The sequence below is a fragment of the Pinus tabuliformis genome, chromosome 3_1 (assembly GCF_031772625.1).
Source record: "Pinus tabuliformis cultivar Carrire ecotype Pingquan chromosome 3_1, CPIR1, whole genome shotgun sequence".
Lineage (NCBI taxonomy): Eukaryota > Viridiplantae > Streptophyta > Pinopsida > Pinales > Pinaceae > Pinus > Pinus tabuliformis.
The window spans coordinates 513782163-513802303 of NC_142301.1; positions in this window are offsets into that span (position 1 = coordinate 513782163).

Sequence of the window (20141 nt, forward strand, 5' to 3'; positions counted from 1 at the left end):
GGTAGAGGAGAATTAGATTATGTTGGGGGCCCTCCAAGCATAGATTCAAGAGTTACAGATGCGCACTACCCAGGCTGGTATTCTCTCGACCAGCCTCACAGTAGGAACAACCGCAGCTGAGGAAATGTTGCGGGCCTGCATGACCAACACAATAGTGTTGCTAGAGGGGGCACTGGTTACAGAAAATGAGGCCGACAGGCCTACGGTTAGTGCGTTGAAAGGGGTAGGAATCAACATGGTTGTGCTCCCTCAAGAGACGCTCTATGTCCTGCAGGACGGAGTGACTGCAGAACTAAGGGCTAGGGAGGGTTGTGCGTTATAGGTGTTGAGTGAAAAAAGAATCAACATGGAGCAACTAAGCCTGCAGCGTGACGAGGTTGTGGTGCAAAACCGACAGATGGTGTAGGTGGTTGAGGAAGCCTGCTAGATGGTCCTTGAGTTAGCCATCCCAGCAAAGGCACTAGCAGAGGCACGCATTCATAGGTTAGCAGCAAGGGTGCGTGAGTGTGCGAAGAGATGGCCAAGGTTTAGTTGGAGCTGAACCTTCAGATAGCAGAGCTGCGGTTGAAGGTGCAGCCTTCAACTCCTCCAGAGGTAAGGGAACAGTGCGCCAGCGCCATTACATCGGCGATGGAGGAGATTAGCAGTACAGTAAAGGACTGCACCAAAATGTTGGAAGAATTGTTCGAGGTCCTCACCACTCTGTAGGAGGACTCGAACATCTAGCGCTTAGAGATAGAGGCATGTGAGCTACAGAAACAGTATGACAATGTCAAAGGTACCGCGCAGATGGTGGCCCTTACACAGAGGCTCACGTGGATGTAACAGGCCAAAGCGCTTAAGGAGAAGCTAGACACAGCACGCCATAGAGAAGTAGTTTTGAAGGCGTGTGTCCAGCCTTGGATCGATGAGGCCTTTGTAATCACAACAACAATTGAAAGCAAGCTCATGCAGATGTAGGGGATGCAGAAGCAGTTCAGACACCACAGTCTCCGAACAGCACATCCAGGAGATATAGTAGGCAGCCACTCAGTGTGTTGCTGACCTTGCAGCAGTCTGAGCAGAGTTGGAAGGTCTCTACGCGAAGATCTCTGCACTGACAGAGTGACTCGAGGGCGAGTCACGATGTTTGTGTTGGGGGCTTGTTGGGCGCAGGATCCCCCCAAGGCAAGTTTTGGGGCTTAAAGCCCAAGTTTTGACTAAGTTCGATGTAAAGACCCCGCGATTTTTGGGCGCAGAGTGCGAAGTTGTAATTAAGTCATAGGGTTGTCTGCCCTTACTTTTGTAATGTAGTGTCGGCTTGAGAATTCTACCCATGGTCCACGGACTATGGGATTGTATAAATAGAGCGAAGCTCTAAGTGTAAAGAAGGAAAAAAAATAGAAGAATAGAAGAAATGATGAAGCATTGAGTCTAAGTGTAAAGTTGAGTCTTTGGGTAGTAGAGTAGGAGAAGGCTCTGCAGCTGAGTGTGCAGAGGCCTAGTAGTCCACAGTTGAGTGCGCGGACCCCTGCAGCTGAGTGCGCAAGGTAGGTTGAGTCTGTAACCAGTTGAAACATTAATAAAGAGAAGTTTTACATTATTTCTGTGTATCTTTCCCTATTTTATGCATTCAAGTATATTGGGTATGAATTGCAATTTTACTGTTTATTTGTTGCGCGAACTTATATGAATATGTTGAATAAGTGAATATAATATAAAATATTTTTTTACACGAAGATAACTAACTGTTATAAGAAGATAAGTAAGATTCGCAGTGTAACTTGGGGAAATAGCGCAGATCGCTGCTCTAGCAACATGAAAGCTCCTTAGCCCCTAGTTAGGGTTGCACGAAGGCGAATATACCAGGGCACGAAGGCCTCGCAGGTCAAGAAAGTGCACGAAGTGACCTGCGCAAAGGTATTCACAGTTGGACTAAATCGACCCCTCAAACATCTTAAAGGTTCGGAAACTTGGTTCCAGCATCCCCCCATACTACTTTGGGTGAGACCTCAATCTGTGCTCCGCAGACTGTTACCGAAAGGGCCAATAGTACAAGGATTTGTTTGGCTAAATAACTTTGAACCTGGGTCAGGCCCCATCAAGCCAACAGGAGTAGCCTTAGTTGCATTTAGTTCATATTGCATTGTATCCACCTTCTTTCTTGCTTTCCATCTAATCTTTGCATTTGTTTTTTTTGTATGATGTTTTTGGCTTCAAACTCCATTTTCTTTGTCTCGTGTTTCTACTTTTGGTTTTGTATGTCTTTTTTGTCGTGCTTAATAATACCTCGTGTGAAAAGGTGCATGGCTCAAAAGGGACTTTTTCATGGAATAAAAGAGAAGTGTGGCAACCACAACACTTGACTTTTTGTTGTTCTCCTCTTTTTGGGAAAATGTCGTAGGTTGAGCTAAGTCTAGATGGAAAATATGGTATGTCCAATAGGAGAACCTTGAGGGAAATTATTAGATCTGCACCTCTGCTAGTGTCCACACTATTCAACTTGGTGTAAATCTACTTATGTGTTAACGCTTGTCCAATCTAGTAGAGAAGGGATAGGGGGAAAATATAAAGTGAGAAAACCAATATCAAAGGTCTTAAAATAATTCTTTGAAGTGGAAACCTCCTTTTCTCTCAATAAGTCGAGGTCCATCTTCTAGCCATTGAAAATAATTAGTATCGATGCACAATTCTATTAAATAAATAAATAAAGGGTAAAAGAAGATAAAAGCTGCGAGGGGCGGTGGAGTATGCGACTTTGCCAGGGTATTGACCAGACTCACTGGCTGCGAAGCAATGTTTGTGCTCCTAAAGTGACTCTGTCAAGGTATTGTCCAAGCCTGCTAGCAGTGGAGCAACATAAGAGATGAAAACTCATACTCTAAATATCATAAAATTGACGTGCATACTACCCTTTCCTGGATTGAAATAATTGTGATGCGGTGTATCTTTTATGTGTGTTCAACTAAGTAGAGAAAAGTGAGATGTTATGTATAAATCTGGGTCAAAAAGGGGAAATTGAGGCAATCAATACTTCCTAAAGGTCTAACCCTTAACCAGGCTTTATTCTTGGATAGAGAAGCTGAAGTCCAGCCAATGTTGTCACTACTACAACACCCTCCAAAATTTCATTATACACGAATTTTTAAGCATACTATCTCCATCGTATCTAGTGTTTCCTTGATCATCAAATGTTGTCTCATGTTATTCTATAAGTTTCAAGTGTCGTTGAAATGTCTCAAGTGTCGTCTCATTTATTAGAACATCTTTAGGTGCATTTCAAGGTCATAACATCTTTGTTGTTCTAAAACGACACTTTTTGGATCGCAGACGCACACACTTCACTCGTGGTACTTGGGGAATGTGTACAAAGTGGCGTTTTGGTGTATATTTATCATTGTTCAAGCTTCTCTAAGTTTTCTCAATGAGTTGGTATGAGTCGCACATGGTTTTACTTTTAAACTCAAATTGTTCGCCCCTTTCCTTATCACCCAGACTTAGACAAATGTTGGTTGTGAAACGAGCTCATTAAGGCTAAGAGCACATGACCGCACTCTGAAGCCTTGATGAGAGATCTTTCATTGTTCAAAAGTGCACAATGCGCCCTCCAAGAGCATAAAGAACACTCCTTAACCCATATTTCCCCTTCCTTGTTCCAAATTGCACCGTTCAAAAACCAACACTTCCTTTAAGTGTGCTCCTTCGACCTGAAGGAATGCACTCTCCTTGGGAGCACTCCTTCGATTCGAAGGAATGGGACATCCTTGGGAGCACTCCAGCACACCCCAAAGGAATTACGCTCCACCCTTCCACCTTCTACAATGCACTATGCACCCTCTTGACCCTTTGAGTGCATGAGGAAGGCACGAAGATCCATCCTTCAGCCTTTGGACTTGCGCCATGTGCCCTCTTTGATTTCCTTTGAGCACACTCCTTCGACCCAAAGGAAATAACCCTTCTTTGACCTGAAGGAATGCACCCTCCTTGAGCATACTCCTTTGACCCAAAGGGATGCCCCCCACAACCCCCCCAGTTTCTTGAGCACATGAGCACACTCTAAAGGCACGGAGCCTCATCCTTCAACATTTAGGAGTGTGCCATGCACTCTCTTTCCTTCCCTTAAGTGCACAGTGCACTTGGGAATCCCAAAGCTTTCCCCTCCGTCCTTCGGACTTGCACCATGCACCCTGCCTTGATTGTCTCCCTCTTTTGAGTGCATAAGCACATGCCGAAGCTAAGAAGCCTTGCCCCTTCATTCCTCCATCCTTTAAAAGTGCGCCCATGTGCCCACAAGCCCCTTTGTCCCTCGCGAGCGCACTGAAAAGGCATGAACAGAAAATATGTATAAAACATGGTAGAATATGAGATTTTTAGGTTGATTGTTGCTTGTCATAAAGTGATTGCAAACGTAGGTATTCCAAAAACATCATGGCAAGAACACACGAGGAAGATCGGGCAAAGAGAACAAATGAAGGAAGTTACATGAAGAATGAAGAGCACACTTGAACCTTGATGATCAAAAAACCCCAAAGACTCCATTACATCAAAGACCCTTTGAAGGGTGGGGATATCGATGATTGAAGTTTCTTGGAAAAATGAAGACAAAAGTGGCAACCATGTCACCACTGAAGAAAGTTCATGTCATAAGTCACTATTAGTCCCTGTCATCAAAGATAGTGACATGTTAAGTCTCATCACATGATGATGTGGAAGTCATAATGTATTATTGTAATCATTGTAAACACAAATAATTGGAAGTCCAAGAGTCATGTATGAACTAAAGAGTGACAGAAGTTCAAAAAACATGTAATATCAAAATTCATATGTAATTCCAAAAGTCATTTGGAATTCCAAAGGTTGTAGAAGTCCAAAGGTCACTAGAAGTTGGAAAGTCAAGAGTCATGAGGATGTGAAAGGTCATTCCTCAAGTTATAAATAGATCATCATTTCTCATGTAAAGGACTTTTAACCTTGGCTTCTCCCACAAGGCATTAGAGAGACAAAGTTAGTACTTTTGGAGAGCAAGTAGTGCCTCTAACACTCAACTATTGGAGCTAGTGGTGTTCATTGCATTTATGTATCTTAGGACTTTTTCTTAATATTGAAGTCTTCCACGCCATCACATTTTCACAAATGGATTGTCAATGTTTTTAAGACTATACTTTAAATTTTTATGGTTCATGTTTGTTTTCATTAGTACTTTAGTTGAATTCTCTAGTGCTAGTATGTTCACAAATGGATTGTCAATGTTTTTAAGACTATACTTTAAATTTTTATGGTTCATGTTTGTTTTCATTAGTACTAGATTAGTTGAATTATTTTGGTTACTCTAGTGCTCCTTATTAGAGATGTGTTGTTATGTTCGTCACATCCTTGTGAACTATTTCACTTGATGTTAAACGATTCTTTCTCTTTCACATGTGTCTCCATTAGGGTAGTACTATTTCTTCTCTCTTAGAGGCTCATTTAATCCCCTCACCCATAGTAGAAGAACCTTAATACATCGAAAATTGAACATTTACAAGGCATATTAGCTTGCCCATTCGAAAGGACAATTGTGCTTCTCTCTCGTGCTGACAAGTAAATCCAAGGTATATCTTTAAGTAAATGACATTTGGAGTGTATTCCAGATGGGACTCCTACACCAAATGGTGTGAGGTTTAATTGGGACTTTATATTGAGGAGATCCCCTGTATGTTGGCAGTATCCCGCACCGTCAACAAGTCCATTATTTGAGTTAGGATTCCTTCAATGACAATCGACCAATATTTTTTAAAATCTTTAACAACAAAACGATTCAACCAAAATTATGAAACTAAGAACATGTTTGGACTCAAACTAGGAAAATGATAGACATTTAGGATTATGCTATGTTGAAAAGGGACATAACCATGACCAACAATGTCAAGAGAAATATCATCTACCAAGTAAGTATTTTTCTTAACAACCTTATCAAAGGATGAAAATAGAGAAGTGTCCTTTACCATATGATGGGTACAGCCAGAATCGATGACCCATTCATTATGTGTGGTATGAGCATGCAGAACTTTCATTTCAACTAAGAAAGTAAAGTTGTCAAAGAAAATTGATTAGTCAATCATTGAGTTTCAAGTGATTTGACTTTTTGCTCCAAGCCATCTCCCTTCTTGATGTAGGTTTTCTCCACACGTCCAACATTACCACGATAGGTACATGCCTTCTTCTTATGATTCTTCTTGGTTGATTCAGTCCCATCATGCTACTGATGTTTCTAATCAAGTTATTTTTCTTGTGTTCGACCTTCCTTTCAGTCTAACTTGCTCTTACCTTTGAGCAGATGAGCCTAGTGCTTGTTACCAAGCTTCCCTTCATCAAGCAACCTATGTTGGTCCTTGATCAACAATTCATAAAAATTATCAAATGTATAATCCTTACCATCTTCCTTGTGTGATCTCTATTTGGTGTGGAATGAGGAACAAAACACATCATAAGATGTATGCAGATTCATTAGGACTAGTTCAATGACTTGACCATCCTTCTTTAGATAGTTCTTCCCATAGTCACCCAGATTTAATTGTATCTATTTAAGAGACCTAGGTAGTCCTCAATTATTTCAAAGGAATGAGAAACAAGAGAGAACGACTCCTTTTCTAATTATATGACCTAACTTTCATCAACTTTTTCAAACAACAACCTTAACTTCTTCCAAAATTCATGAGGGTAGTCAATATTGCTCGTATGAAAACAAATTCTATGAGAAATATAGATTGTGATGACTCAAACAACCTCATCCTTCTTTTCATTGATGACAAACTTCATTTGATCATCCTTTGGATCTAGAACATCGATCTTCATATACTACCATAGCGCTTTGCTCTTCATAGGGTTTTCTATATAGGTGCCTAGAAAGTGTAATTTTTCCCATTTAAAACAACAAGATCAATCTTAGATGCCATCTTTATAAAATTCTAATAGATCCGATATTTCTTTAAAAAAGGTTCCACCCAACAAATTGATTGACCAAGAGTCAATCACAGAAACATCCAACTCAACGCAATTTGTAAGTGACAAATCTAGGTCTTAAACCATCATCTTTGATACCATGTTGGGGTAGGTCTAATATCGGGAACTAAGAGAAATTAACAAATAACATAATCTAATCAGAGAAAATAATGCTACAAGATGATGGGTGGTTTTTTTTCCATGATACTAGTGTCTAGGATAGAAACTTAAATCACTAACGCTACCAAACCAAGTATCACAACAAGTCTACTTTGCACAATGGAATTATAAACAACTGTAAATCTACTACTACAAAAAATATACACAACTTTTTACAAAATATGTACAACATATTAACTTCGTTATATTAATCCAACTGAATAATACAATAGTCTAGGGCTCCCATACAAGGGATAATGGCCCTAAAATATCCACTAATACAAGACTATACAACAACTAGGGCTTGGTGTTTATTGTGATGACCACCAATCTACCCAATACAAGATACTTTGATTGTCTAACTAATGTAAAGCTCCTCCTAGATGCCTTGGTCGTACCCTGTACACATTTTCCTAATCCTTCGGCCCCGATCTGCAACAACACAACTCTGCCTCTATCAATGAATCGACTCCATTAGCTCACTGAACTCCACTCCACCTGATCTCTTAGTGATCGTTCATCCTTTAGTGCATCAACACATTGAGACTCTTGTTGAGTTGTTCACAAATCTGTTTATGAACAACTCTCATCTTCCCATTTCTACTCCTCAACTACTTAGGGAATTCAACCTACTATAGTCTTCCTGCGCTACTCCAATGAAGACTAACATAGGGCACAGAGGGATGCCACCTATCACTACAAGATGTCCTTCTCCCACAATGAACATGGGCTAGGAGAACTTCCCAACTTCTATTGTATATGTCCTTCTCCATAAGGCAAGTCTAGGGCTACTCAAACTGCTCATGGTTGATCAAACCCTTGAGATTCTCGTCTGCCACATTTAACAATCCCTTATTCCTTCAAGAGACTTGTTTCTTTGGGCTTGGAGAAAGCCTCTACAATCCTCCCAAGTTGTTCTTTAGGTTTTTCCAACTCTGCCTTATCTAGGCCCACACTTGGTCCACTCTCATGTTTCCCTTTAATAGACCACGAGTGTCCAATACATGTTGTAGCATCTGCTCAGTAATTAGGGTATCCAACACATATGGTTACCCTTCCTCTTGGTTTTCAACCAACTCCTACAAATTGTCTAACCTAGACACACATCCATCTAACAACAACATCAACTCAAGAGATGACATACCTATCTTGCAACCTCCTATTGCTCCTCTTAACAAAAAACCAACTATTAATGATGAATGCTCTTAGGATGTGACTACTGTTATAGCTCCTCTAGAAAAACCCTCCAACCATGCAAACCTCCTCGATAGACCAGCACCCTTACAACCCCTTTGTCGCCTTCTTTCCTGCCCTTGGCCCTGTCTGAAACTCTGAGAAACCGCAGGTCCAAATCCTCAACCTGTGGCTACTTTAACACGTCTGACATACCTCTTTTCCTTCCATGCCTTACCTCATTCCCCCCATGATTGAACTCAGCATGCTAAACTGCACTTTCTCCAAGTGTAGGAGCCCTACAATAGTCCTTGTTGTCACTCAGTCCTGCACAAGGTTGCCTACAGGTTTCGACTTCTAACCCACTTCACATCTGAGGTAAGACAACTAGAAATCTCAGCCTTGTAGGATACTTCTTGACCTTAGAATAAAGATCATGAACTCAACATCATTACAGCTGAACGATACACAAAAACTTGGTTTCATGTCCTCTATACTTGTGCCAAAATCAATACCAAAAACAAAGACATAAACATCTCCTTCCTTCTGCTCCTAATCAATTCAGAAACTTGAGGTGTGAGAGGTCTTTCTTGAGGAAGAATTTGAACTTGTTGGATATCCAATAGCCTCACACATGAGATATTTTTATATTAATTTATGTGGCTCCAACGAATTCCCTTGGTGGGCTTGTCTAGCTGTCATTAGGCCTCTTAACACTAAGCCGACTTGATCTCTTCTTGTCCCATCCCAACACTCTAAATTCAAAAATTCATAACACCACTTCTACAACTTGGATTTCGATGATTTTCATTGTCCCTGGTTCCTATTGGGGTCCTCTATCATCTCCATCACTCACATGTCAAATTCTCCTCATTTTTTTGGCCCCAACACCTTTGGGTGCAAAACCCCAAGCTTGGGTTCCAAGCCCAAAAGGTGCTTTTGTGGCACTCCAACCTCCAATCCTCAAACCTTAGGGCTTAGAGTACCTCCAGAGCTATAAATCTCAGCACTCCCTCTTAGTGAGGGAGGTACTTCCAAGACTAGGAAGTCTCCATCAACATCTTATCCAACAACAATAGCCCATCTGGCATTCATCACTGCAACATGCTCTGTGAATGAACCTTGCAATCTCGATAGTGCCTCTGCCTCATCACATCTAAACCCGAAGACCTCAAACCTCCAAAGGGTTTCTCCCTCTGAGGCTAGAGTCCCTCTAAGCCTTCCCAGTCTCCACTGGCTCATTCTTGCAAGCACTCATCCTCCTATATCAAATACAACTTATGCAAATCCCTCCAATCTCATGTACACAACATCATGATCCGATTAAGAAACTAGCCTGCCAATACCCAGTCCATCACATGAAGCAATCTCGATCATGTCGATCTCATCCATTCCAAAGAAATCCTCGAGTTGTCCCAACCATAAATGACAAGACATAGGAATTCCATGATTTGTAAACTTCCACACAACACACTGAAGTGCACCAGGCTCACCACCAATCCACCAGAAGTCCTAACCTGTCTCACCATGTAGCCTATTGAGACCACATATCCATGTCCTCAGCTGAACCCTATGCTCTATGATATAGACACCCACAACTCCTCTAAGTTCCTTTGATGTGCACACTCTAATTCACTGGCCCTTGAAAGTAGCTCTGGCACCATGTTGTTTTTCCATCATACTGGTGTGTAGGATAGAATCTTAAATCACTAATGCTACCAAACCAAGTATCACAACAAGTCTACTTTACACAGTGGAATTATAAACAACTGTAAATCTACTAGTGCACAAAATATATACAACCCTTTATAAAATATGTACAACAACCCAACTTCATTATATTAATCCAACTGAATAATACAATAGTCTAGGGCTCTTGTACCAAGGATAATGGCCCTCATACATCCACCGATACAAGACTATACAACAACTAGGGCTTGTTGTTTGTCGTGATGACCACCAATCTACCCAATACAAGATACTCTGACCATCTAGCTGATGTAGAGCTACTCACAGCTATCTTGGTCGTACCCTATACACATCTGTTGGTACTTCGACCATGATCTACAACAACACAACTCTGCCTCTATCAATGAACCAACTCCATTAGGTCATTGAACTCTATTCCACGTACTCTCTCGTTGGTCGTTCGTCCATCAATGCATTAAAACATCGAGACTCCTTTCAAGTTGTTCACAACTCCGTTTGTGAACAACTTTCATCTACGCACTACTGCCCCTCAACTACTTAGGGACTTTGGCCCACTATAGTTGTCCTGAGCTACTCCAATGAAGACTAACATAGGGTACGGAGGGCTACCACCTATCAATGTAAGATGTCCTTCTCCCATAATGAACACAAGCTAGGACGATTGCCCAGCTTCTGTTGTAGATGTCCTTCTCCACAAGGCGACTCTAGGGCTATTCAAGCTACTCCTAGTTGATCAGACCCTTGAGCTTCTCTTTTGTCACATCTAACAATCCCTTAGTCCTTCAAGAGTCTTATTTCTTCGGGCTTAAAGCAAGAATCTACAATCCTCCCAAATTGTTCTTTAGGCTGCTCCAACTTTTCCTTATCTAGGCCCACACTTGGTCCACTCTCACGCTGCCCTCCAACAAACGACGAGTTCCCAATACAATGATGTGGCATCTACTCACTGGTTAAGGTATCTAATACCTTTGGTTACCCTTCCTCTTGGATGCCAACAGACTCCTACAAACTATCCAACCTGGACACATATCCATCTATCAACAACATCAACTCAAGAGATGACATGCCTGTCCTACAACCTCTTGTTGCTCCTCTTGACACAAATCCAACTACTGATGATGACTACTCTTAGGATGTGATTGTTGTTCTAGCTCGAACAACCCTCCAACCATGCAAACCTCCTCCATAGACCAACGCCCTTGCAACCCATTCTCTTACTTCTTTCCTGCCCTTGTCCCTGTCTAAACTCTAAGAAACTACAAGTCTGAATCCTCAACCTATGACTACATTAACACGTCCAATAGACCTCTTTTCCTTCCATGCCTTACCCCATTCCTCCCATGACTGAACTCGACCTACTAACCCGAATTTTCTCCAAGTGTAGGAGCCCTATGACAATCCTTGTTATGACTTGGTCCTGCACAAGGTTACCCACAGGTCTTGTCTTTTGATCCACTTCAAATCTGAGGTAAGACAGCTAGAAATATCGACCTTGTAGGATTCTTCTCTACCTTAGAACAAAGATCATGAGCTCAACATCATTACAGTTGAAGGCTACATAAAAATTTGGTTGCCTTTCCTCTAAACTTGTGCCAAAATCAATACCAAAAACAAAGACAAAAAATTTCCTTCCTTCTGCTCCTAATCAATTCTAAAACCTAAGGTTTGCAAGGTATTTCTGGAAGAATAATCTGCACTTGTTGGATGTCCAATAGCCTCACACATGAACTCTTTCTATATTGACTTATGTGGCTCCAATGAATTCCCTTGGTGGGCTTGTACAGCTGTCATTAGGCCTCTTAACACTAGGTCAACTTGATCTCTTCTTGTCCAATCTCAACATTCTAACTTTAGAAATTCATAACTCCACTTCTACAACTCAGATTTCGATGATTTTCATCACCTTTGGTTCCTCTCGGGACCCTCTATCATCTCCATTACTCACATGTCAAATTCTCCTCATGGTTTTGGGCCCAACACCTTTGGGTACAAAACCCAAAGCTTGGGTTCCAAGCCCACAAAGTGCTTTTGTTGTGCTCTAACCTCTAGTCCCCAAACCCTAGGGCTTGGAGTACCTCCCAAGCTACAAATCTCAACAATGATGTCAAGAGACATCATTATATCACTAAAGCACAACACATTATAATCACGACATCACAACACATAATGGACAATATCACACTATATTTTTCTTCATTGTTGTTACATATTCGACCCACAGGGTCCTTTATTTATCGATATCAAATATAGTCAATTTCCTTGAATTACGGAGTATTTGGTCACTACCCATGCAAACTCTAAAAGTGGGATTAAACGTCAAGAGAAAAACTAGTTTCCCAAATTGAGAAAATGAATTCGTATTAGGGACCTTAGGGATGAAATAAACGAGAGGAAATCACTATGTCATAGCCTAGTTAGTGCCTAGTCACCACCACATTGCATTCTAAGTGGAACCCCCATTAAAAATAGAATTTAAAAAAATAAAAAATGGTAAAAATAAGAGATGATCTCAAATTGTAGGGAATGTCTAGTAGTGAAATAAAAAAGGTTATGTCCTCCCTTAATAATGTATGGAAGAGGGTCAAATTATGGCCAGAGGGTAGGTCCTAATGAGGTCCAACATCCTGTGAAGCACAACCAAGGAGTATCCTGGTGAATGAGTCCTAGCAATTTTTAGCCATGTTAGGTACTCATGTGCAACATAAATAAATACAAAGTGAGGTAAAGAGGGAAAATACAGTGGTAAAAACCCCCACCCCTGCCCAAGAATAAGAGTGCTTATGTAAAATTTTTAGCTATTAAGAAGTTATGTCCACCACTCCTAAGAGATCCCACAAAATTATGAATCTCTACTAAGTGAAACTCTTGGTGAAGATGTTTGTAGTCTACTCAAAAGATGTCTAGTAATCCCAAGATCCTTCTCATGAAAGATGGAATTTAATTTAATAATGATTTGCTGCTTGATAGGATCAAACAATCGATATGCATTTGATGCATTAGAATAACCCATCATGATGCAAGCATAAATCTTTACATCCAATTTATTTCTACAATCGTTAAGAGTATGTGCCCAATTAATACCTCCAAAAACTTTGAGGTGACCAATGGAGGGTTTCATACCAGACCAACATTCGACTAAAGTTATAGAACTAACAACTCCAGTCGGAGAAGGATTTAAAAGATAGTTGGCACAATTAATTTCTTCAGCCCAAAAATTCATCGGTAACTCCTTTGCTTGTAGAAGACAATGAGCCATTTCAATTAGTGTACAATCCTTCCTTTCTTCCACGCCATTCTACTGAGTATGAGGGACTGACCACTGCTAGGACATACTTGACTGAGCAAGGTAATCTTCAAAGGGTCGATTCAAATATTCTCCACCATTATTTGATCTTAGGCATTTAATAGAGCAATCAAATTGTTTTTTGAACACGGCCCGAAATTCCTTGAAACATTCAAATACATGGCTCTTATTTCTCAAGAAATATATCCAAATAAATCTTGAGAAATCATCAATAAATGTCAGAATATACCAGGCACTGACTAATGAAGGCTTATTCATGCAACAAGTATCGTTGTGAATAAGCTCCAATGGTTTGTATGCACACCATGCCTTCCTAGAGTTGAAAGGTTCCTGATGATTCTTTCCTAGTACACATCCTTCACAGGCTCCATCAAGTGGAATTATCTTGGTAGGCCAACAACTATGTTCAAAGTTTCCATCATCTGGATGATCCTAAATTTCAAATGTCTAAGTCATTTATGCTAGAGCTAATTTTGTTCAATTGTTTTCGACAAGAGCGGTGAGTTCACAGTGGAGTTGAGACAGATCATCGAATTTATACAATACATTATTCAAGTCGGGGATTCCTTCAACGATAATTGATCGATATTTTTATAAATATTTAACAACAAATCAATCAGGTTGAAATTCAACAAATTTTCCATTTTGTGTGAATAGTGAAACTAACCACAAATTTGTGCTCAAACTAAGCACTCAATATACATTCATGATTCGAACATGTTGCCAATGAACATCAACATCACCAACAATGTCGAGCACAAAGTCCTCTGCCCAGTAATTCTTTTTCTTGGAAACCTTATTGAAGGAGGAAAAAACATAAGCATTCTTTGCCATATGATGGGTACAATTAGAATCAATTACCCATTTTTTTGTGGTATGAGCATGAAAAGCTTGTGTTTCAATTACAAAAGTAAAGTTGTTCGCTGAATAAATAGTGAATTTTTCAATTTCAAGTAATTTGACTTTATACTCCAAGTCACCTTTCTTCCTTGAGCGGGTTTCCTCCACATTTCCAGCATTCCCACAATAGGTATATGTCTTCTTCTTAAGATTATTCTTAATTGATTTAGTCCCACCATGTTTCTAAGGTTTCTAATCAAGATATTTTGGTTGAGTTCAACTTCCCTTCTATGTCGACTTGCTCTTACCTTTGAGCAGATGACCCTAGTGCTTATTACCAAGCTTCCCTTCATCATGCAACCTTTGTCAGTCCTTGATCAACAAATCACAGAAAGTATCAAATAAATAATCCTTACCATTTTCCTTGCACAATCTCCAATTGGTAAGGAATGAGGAACATAGAACATCATAAGGTGTTTGCAAATTTATCAAGGCCAATTGAATGACCTATCCATCTTTCTTCACATAGTTCTTCCTGAAGTCACCCAATTTTAATTGTAGCTCTTTGATGTGACCTAGGTATTCCTCAATTATTTCAAGGGAATGAGGATCAAGATAGATCAACTCCTTTTACAATTGTATGACCTAAGTTTCATTGACTTTGTTAGAAAGAAACCTTAACTTCTTCCAAAATTCATGAAGGTAGTGAATCATGCTCATATGAAAATGAATCTCTTGAGAAATATAGGCTTGTGATGACCCCAATGACCTCATCCTTATTTATGTCGATGATAAACTTCATCTAATCATCCTTTGGATCTTGAACAACGGTCTTCATATACTATCGGAGCCCTTTTCTCTTCAGAAGGGTTTCTATATATCATGCCCATATAATGTAATTTTTGCCATTCAAAAAAACAATATCAATCTTGGATGTCCATTCAGAAAATTGTGATGGATCTAATCTTTCTCAAAAAAGGTTCCACATAATAAATCGATCGGCCTAGAGTCAACCACGAAAAGGTCCAACTCAACATGATTTATGAATAATAGAGCTAGGTCTTAAACCATCAATGTTGATACCATGTTGGGGTAGGTTTGACACTAGGAACCAAGAACATAAAACATATAAAAAAATATAATCAAAGATTAAACAAAAGAGAATATAATGCTCCAAGATGGTGGGTGGTGCCTAAAGATACCATTATATTATTAAAGCAAATACATTATGATCAAAACATCACAATGAACAATGAACAAGATCAAAATATGTTGTTCTTCATTGTTGTTGCATATTCAATCCATAGGGTCTTTTATTTATAGGTACATGTTGGCAAATCAATGGCATCTAGATTAGGGTGATTTCTCTTTACTTTGATAACTACTTGTGATGTTCTTTACTTCAATTTGATGTACTTGTAGTTAGCTTCTTCTTTACTTGATTATTATAGTGTTCTTATCATCAAACAACTAACAAATTATGAAGATAAAATAGAACAAGAGGAAATAAGATATAGGCTGCTAGCTAGGGCCCAAACCTCTCCTAGAGAGGAAAACCAACAAGAAATCTTCTCTTCTTATAGAATCTTCAAATTATGAATTCCAAGACCTAAGACCCAAGACAAAGACCCCTCCAAGACCAGGTCAACCTCTCCTTTAATGAGCTTGTCCTTCACAAAGTCAACCCAAGTCAAATTGCTTCAAGACTTCAGATTTCGGCCTTACTTCATAATTTCGGCTGCTACTTCAAGTCTACACCTTTCGGCCCTCCTGCAAACTCTGCAATTTCGCACGTGTGAGTGGTTTAGAGGCTGAAATTGATCTTCTCTCTCCTTTTCTTAGGGTGGTTCTTTCTCCATGATAACCCGATTTCCAAATTGATCATTTTTTAACCCAAGCTTCAACCTTTTGTGATGATTGCAATTTTGGTCTTTGCTACAACAGATTGATGCCCTAATCCCTTCACACATGTGAGAGAATTTGACCAAAAATTCAGATTTCAGCTTCTCTTGTTGCCTCCTTGTTTCTCCTTCTTCGCTTTTTTCTTGTTTTTCTTCTAGAGATCAAAATTCTTGGATGATATCTTTAAATGAGGTCGATGGAGCTTATATATACACTTTCCATAGTGCTTGAACTGTCATTATGAGACCGACTTCATTCTTGTAGGCTAACGTGTCTTCTTGCAATCCAACTTGGTCTTGGAGGGAGACTTTTGACTCTTTTGACTCATAATAAATTGTTCTTTCATGATACAAAATTCCCAATAGAGTGTTTTACACATGACAATGACTCTTTGTCTTCTTTGACTTTATGACAAAGCCTTAGAAGCCCACAATGATTGCTTGACCTAAAAATAAAATGACCTTGAGCATGAAACCCATGCTATAAAATAATAATAATAATTTATTTTTTCTCTTTACATCGAATATATACATTCAAGAGTACATAAGATATTATGAAGACAAAACCTAATTACATATTTCAACACTCCCTCTTAACTAGGGAGGTATTCATAATACATGCAAAGTACATGAACATTCTCATACTAAATAATTCTCATAAGAGGAGTCAAATTGGTAAGCCATCCCATAAGCTATCTTATCCGCTTATATCAATGCATCTCATGATATCAACCAACATTGACATATAACAAGGCCATGACTAACAACTCTATCTCTCCACAAGATTAGAGCCTAATGCTGAGGAGACAATGACTTATAAACACCTTCAACATTGTTTCTCAAGGCACATACCCCATCCAAATGTTCACAAGGTATGTCCTTTTAGGACCATTCCTATCTTGGATTTCCACATCCTCAAGGAATTCCTCTTCGACGAATCTTACCTATTGGATGCCCTCCCTCATCCTCAAAGAGTACTAGAATTCAGATGCTTACCCAATCCTCCATTCTTTCTTCATGACATGAAGACAATAATGATGTGTCTATCTCTCCCTCTCAACTAGGGAGGATCTACTCATTCCTATAAAAGGAATATACCCAAGCTCCCTCTTAACTAGGGACTTGTTTCCAACAACAACTATTTTCTCTTTTGTGGATATCATGGTACTATCAGCTACTTGTAGGGCTCCTTCTTTCTGCATCATCATGTCATGGATGAAATTCAACTTCTTCATCATGGAGTCATCTTCTTCATAACTTCTTCGTAGGGCTTCAACCATCTTCTACATCACTTCCCTTCAACAAAACATAGTGTTGAACCAATAGTGATGTCATCCTTCAAAAAGTGACCTTCTTCGTCATCATCTAGTTATCCTTCATACTGCTACCTCTTTCCAAGTCATTTTTCTTCTAGGATTTTCCATCCAAGTCTATGTGTTATAGTTGTAGGTGAATTTCCACAACCCTCTTTTAGTAGCCTTGTTCCAATCCAACCAAATGCTTGCTTTCAAAAATCAAAAAGTGAACCTCAAAAATATAATTACCTCTTCATGATGCCCTTTCGTCATATCATTTGTTTCTACAATATCAACATCTTGCATACTATTTGAACCCATCTCCAAGACATTCACTACCAAGAATCTCTTTTTCCTTCATACTTATCAGGGTCTTCATAACTTTTCCATGGATATGTCAAAGTTAATCCTTCTAATCAGAGGTTGATTACTCATCTTATCTCAAGTGACTATAAGTAGATCTTTACGAGCTCTTCTTCCATATTCATCATATATTGCTTCCTTGGGGTCTCAGTACATAGTTCCTTCATCATAGGAACAGTGGTTGCCAACCACTGCATATGTTGATTTCATCATGTCATCATATAGAAGAGTTCAAGGCATATTTTTTTTATGCCTTCAAGTATCATTCGAAATGAAGAGTCCTTTCTTCTTCAATCATGCTCATATGATAGAGCATTCACCTTTCTATCTGAAAATAAGTGATGACATGAATTTATTCATCTATCAAAGTTAAAAAAATATATGCATACCTCTTCCTTCATGTGATCATCTAGGCTTCCTTTAGCAACTTTCCTTAAGTTTCTTGAAGATGAAAATGCTTCAACTAAATTGTCATGTTGCACTTGTTTTGTATCATACCTTCATCCTTCTAAATTGTGGATTCCACACTAGGTGAAAAGTACACTATCTGTGTGACACTTGCTTCTTCTAAGTATAGGTGAATCTTTTAACAAAGATTCCAAAGGAGGATCTTGATGATCCTTATTCTGCAATTGATTCTTTTCTAGTGATGATGATGTATGATGATCTATCTTTCTATCTTGCTACATGACTTTCTTCAACCATACAAACTGCTACTTCGGCTATCCTTTCATGCTTCTAATATGATGTCATCCCAATGCTGCTATACTGCAACTTATCATGATCATCACTTGCTAACTTCTATATACTGAAAATAAATTAAATATATGTGAGAGACCTTTTAATAGTAGAGTCATTTTACTTCTTCCTTCTTTGACTTCTTCTCTTCCAATTCTTCTACTTCTTCGATCACATGGGCTTCACTTCTTTCCTTTCTCTTGTTGTTCCATTTCTTGAGTTTAGGGCAATTCCTCTTGAAGTTCCCATATTCATTACATTCATAGCATTGAATCTTAGACATGTCAATTTTCTTTTGAAACTTCTTTCGAGGCTCAAACTTTCCAAACTTCCCTTTCCTCCTTGTGATGATTGCATATGCTTGTGTTTACTCATTTGATCCAACATCATTCTTCACCTTCAATCTGGTTTCTTCAATTTTACATAATGACAATAGATCATTGAACGGAGTGGCTTCCTTCTTTCCATAAATGCTTGATACAAATTTGCCCCATTCATCTGGTAATGCATTGAGCACAAGAGTGGTCATTTCTGGATCTAACATTGTTTCTCCCACCTCTTGCAGTTGATCTCTTATTTGAGATACCTTCATGGTATATGAGGCTACCCCTTCTTCCCTTGATACTTTCATCTTATATAGTTTGGTTCTTAACGATATTATTTCTCTTGCATTACTTACAGAGAACAATTCTACAAACTTGTCAAAGATTTATTTTGATGTCTTCAACTTTGCTACATATGGGATGAGAGAATCCTTGATCGATTCAATGAGGATTCTTTGAGCCCTTATTTCTCTTTTCATATACTTTGATAGTGCTTGAGATTTCTCTTGAGGAGCTTTGGAGATTGAGCCATTGACATATTCAATGACTTCATGCTCCATGAGAATTAAATATATTCTCTTCTTCCATGCAAGGTAGTTTGATGTCCTAGCAAGTTTATTGTTCTCCCTGCAAAAAGAAGTCATTTGATTTGTATATTGAGACATAAAATATAAAGTACTTGTAAAATGAAGATGCTTCCTTGACTAGATGCTTCCTTGATGATGATGTCATCAACTAGATATCTTTCTTGATGATTGTGAAAATTCAGTGACCCCGAATTGTTACTGCAGCGATTGATTAGATTTATCCTACTTGTTAACTTCTGAATCAAGTTATTTACAGTATTACACAGTAAACATCGAAATAAAATCTACTGTAGCCTTCACAACATAAAATATTGTGGAAACAAGTACTGAGCAAGAAGGAAATAACACACACACAAATGACACCGTTGTTTTTTGACAATGCCCCCAGAAAAACCCAATGTGGGAAAAATGGTGCAGCAGTTGAGGGTTTTAATTATTATGCAGTACTTTCTGAATACAATCTTTGGATGCCTTACTAACTATCCGATACAAAGAATCTGCCTGGCAGATAATTAGTGAGAAATACCTCACACTATCACTAGAGATCTAACACTGATCCAACCATTGAATGGCTAGCCCCAGTTGCCTTTGCGCAGTCATTGTGTTGCTCTGTCACAACTGATAGGGACTACGTTACTCCCTCTGACTGAATGATTTTTTGGCTAGATGCTCTACCCTCTGGCCCTCCAGTCTCACACCCCAGTTCCTGGCACTAGATCTAATCTGCTCCTCAACAAGTTTGTGAATCTCCTCAAGGCCTCTATGCTGCCTCAACCTGGCTTTACACT